Below are 4347 nucleotides of genomic sequence, written 5' to 3'. Positions count from 1 at the left end.
CGCACGAGGCGTTGTGGGCGTGGACGCAACCTGTCGTCCAATGACACGCGACGACACTCCAAGGTGGAAGTCACGAGGTCAAAACACAAGTTTGCTTGTTGGTCTCGCTGTTGGCGGGAAGAGCTCGCCCCCCCCCCCCTCCATAAGCATGGATGCTAGGTCCTGTCACGTGGCGTATGTTGATAATCGGGATTTTGTCACCCAGCGTGGTCTGAACCTTATGCAAATAATGCAAAACAGTGGATTCAGTTTACAGAAGCACGCATAACAACACAAAATGGATTTGCATGGCAGAATAACTTAGTAGTACGGCCTATAGTCTGCCTGAAACAGACATGAACACACTTATACAAAACACTTCACATGGTAAGGGTTCATCTTTACAGCTCCAAATGTGACATACGCTTAAACTTTATCCCGTTTTGTCATGTTAAAATCTCAAAACTTGAATGTATTTTTATTTTCACTTGACAGGCCGACACAATGCAGAATATGGTTGTGAAGGGAACAAAAATGACGTGGTATATATAGTTTTTACTAATAGAATCCTGGGGTGGCATTTGTCTTAATTAAGCCTTCCTGAGTCAGAGTTTTAACATTTTTCTCTCCAATTTACAGCTGCAAATCTTTTTGGACACTGAATTCAAACTCAACCCTTTATTCAACCAACTTTTTACAATAACTATACGTTTTTAAAAAGAAAAAACAAGATTACAGCTGCAAATCAATGGGCCTCTCTACCAATTTTTAATACTGACATTTGTTTCCTTTCCTCTTTAAATCAAGATCTTCTGTCAGATAGCATGAAGTGTGTCTGCAATCATAATTTTTTTAGTCTCACCTCAGATTTAACTCTGGACTGTGACTTCCATCCCAGTTAAGATAAGATAAAATAAGATAGTCTTTATTGATCTCACAATGGAGAAATTCACTCGTCACATCGGCTCATACAAGAAGGTGCAGAGTAGGGAAGGTGCATTCAGTTTTATACAGTGAATCTTCATATATACAATGGATCAAAAAAGAATACAAAAAAATACAAAAAAGAAATAGGAATGGGCATATGATGTCTTATTTACATTCATAGTGGTCTATATATATATAAACATATATATATACTTATATATATATATATACATATATTTGTAGTGTTTTGTAGCTTCTTGTTCTCTTCCAGGATTACTCTGTATTTAGCTCCAACTTCTTCCAATCTCTGACCATCTTTCATGTCTCTGCTAATGAAAAGCAACCCAATACTTTGATGTGGCCACCACCATGTTTCTTTTAGGAATGGCTACACATAGCAAAGCGATTTTCATCTAAGCCTGAGTCACATCCGTGCAGGACACCTTCTTCCACAACCTAAACATGCTTTAAACCTTTTCCACATTTTTTTAAATGTCTGCTCAGTTTTCTATCTTTTCACGGTTCTTCGCTATTCCTCTCTAACAAACAACTGAGGCCTTCATGAACCAGCCATATTAATGATAATCTACGAATGCCTCCAATCAATTATTGTGACTACACGCATGTCTTGATGACATCAAAACCTGGATGACTTTAAATATTCTGTTCTTAAATTCTGATAAGACCGAAGTTGTCATCTTTGAACCAGAGTCCTTAAAAATAAACGTCCTAATCGATCACTTAATCTGGATGAGATGAGAAAATTAACATGAGTGATCATATTTCTCCTGTTTTAGCTTCCCTTCATTGGATTCTTGTTAAATCAAGAATTTAAAGGATTCCTGGATCAATGTGTACTTTTGTGCTTTTTTGTGCCTCTGCTCTGTCTTCTCTAACATCCAGTTGGCCGAGGCAGATGGCCATTCACACTGAGCCTGGTTCTGCTGGAGATTTCCTCTCTGTTAAAGGGGAGTTTTTCTCTCCACTGTCACTTCATGCATGTTCAGTATGCGGGATTGCTGCAAAGCCACGGACAATGCAGACGATTCTTCACTCTGGTTCTACGATCTTTCAATAAGAGAGAATTCTGCTAGTCAAAACTTGATACAATTTGCTGGATTTCCTTAGATATAAAAGTTTGTAACCAATTTGTCTGTATGATTTGATTGAATTTGTCTTTGAAAGTGCCTTGAGATGACATGTTGTGAATTGGCGCTGTATAAATAAAATTGAACTGAATTGAACTGAATGCTACATCTAAAGGAGAAAGGCTGGGTTGGATTTTGTTTAGAGGATTCAGACTAAACGGGACTGGAAACAAGCGCACACCACACTTTTCAAATTTTGTTAGTGAAATATAAACAAGCTTCATTCTGCTTTCACTTCAAAACTATAAACTAGTTTGCAATCTATCACATCAAATTCCAAAATGATACACAGTGGTTTGCGGGTGTAAACTGATAAAACGTGAAGGGATACTTTATACTTTTAAAATACAAACATTAACTGAAGTGAAAACATGAACCTCCAGAGCTATGCTTGCTTAAGAAACCAATTACCTGCAACAGTTACCTAGAGATTAATTCAACTAAGAGGGAAAAAAGAGTAAGGTAATTTAAAAAAAAAAAAACTGTTTCCTAATCACTTGACAAGGAGGAAACCGTCTTTGAATAAAAAAATTCTTTACATCATTTAGGGACACAGGTTCTATCTAGGTTGTTAGTTCTACTAACTAACTAACTAACTAACTAACTGAGCCTTTATATAGCTAACAAGGCTCTCTCAGTAATGACAGGAGCAGCTATTCTGGTCATTAACACGGTCAGTGCAGAAAATGATCAGAAGGTCCATCAAAGGAATCAAGCTGCGCTTAATTTAGACTGAATTGTATAATTTGCAAATAAATATGAGTTTCACCTGTTGGTCTGGTTTAGTACTTAGTACTGTTCTGTACATTCAAGAGTTGTGTCTACTTATTCTCTTAAAATAAAGCTTTAGAAAAGAATCTTCGTTATCTTCTTACGGAGCATTTCTTTTCTGATGAGACTGGTCTCTCCCAAGATCGCAGATCCTTTTCCCACAGAAAACCAAGCGTCACAGAAAGCTCGGATGGGTATGAAAACGATGTGAATCATGCGGCACAGCGTACTCCCTCATCAAATGTAACCGAGTTATGAGTGAAGCTATGAGTGCACCCCACACTTAACCCATCTGCCCGCCTCTGCCGCAGCGTAACTGCAGCAAAGCTGAAAAAGAGACAAGAGGAAGCTATCAGCACAGAAAATTAATGACCTCTGTGTCAGTGCAGATTCATTTTGCAGCTGCAAGACTCAATGCCTTTCCGCTCATCTGTAGTGGTTGCCTACCACCAGCAGAGAGCAGCAGAACAACAGCAGCTTCACCAGAAATAGTAGACACATTATGCAAAATAATAGTTCATAATAGTCCTTGTCATGGTTGCAGAGCTCTTTGAATTTTACCTAGACCAATGCATGATATATTATCTGAAAACTATGCATTTGCACAGGATTTCTGGTGGATAAAATACTGAAATACTTCGCTGCTCAAATTGCAAACCCCCCCACCACAACAATGATCAGAAAATAAGGATGGCCTTAGATATTCAAAACAAGCAAACATCCTCCCACGTCCGACTTTTTTGGCGTATGGTGTGTGGGTGATAGAAAAGCATCTAATTAAGATGGAAGCTCACACAGCAGTTATGTTTCAGTTCAGTAAGGCTGGAGACCACCACTATACAAGAAGCAAACAATACCTAAACAGTAATATGCCAGGATCCATAAGGAAGACATTGAACCGATGCACGCCGTGTCTCACAGTATTCATTATAGAAGCACAATAATCACAGTGACTTTTAGCAAAATGAGCGCGGCTAATTATGTTTGAATGATACATAATTATGGAAGACTTTCAAAATAAAGAGAAAGAAAAAGTCTCATCTTGCTCTTCTTTCTCAGGTTTAGCTTTCAGCAGTCATTTGCTTTAGATTAAGTAATTATCAGTGAAAATCTATTTCAAAGCCAACAAAGGGTTTTTTTTTTTTCTAAACAGAGACTTTCAGATGTGAGATCGTACGAAAAGGTCCAGTATTAACCGGTTTCAGCATTGATTAGAATTAATGCAAAAAATACAATATGTGGCAGAAAACTACCACCACACATCACTGGAACAGAGTGATGGCAGCGTCATGCTGTGGGGGTGCCTTCATCCAGCGCACGCAGAAAAGCAGATTTGAGACTGGAATGGAGGTTCCACATCCGACAGGTCCTTAAACATAAGCCCAAAGGTATAATGTAAGATAGATAGATGGATAGATAGATAGATAGATAGATAGATAGATAGATAGATAGATAGATAGATAGCTTTATTTGTCATTTTGTATGCACAAAGTGCGTACAGAACGAAATTTCGTTTGCATAC

The sequence above is a fragment of the Fundulus heteroclitus genome, chromosome 22, assembly GCF_011125445.2.
Source record: "Fundulus heteroclitus isolate FHET01 chromosome 22, MU-UCD_Fhet_4.1, whole genome shotgun sequence".
Lineage (NCBI taxonomy): Eukaryota > Metazoa > Chordata > Actinopteri > Cyprinodontiformes > Fundulidae > Fundulus > Fundulus heteroclitus.
Note: the sequence above shows the minus strand (reverse complement) of the source record.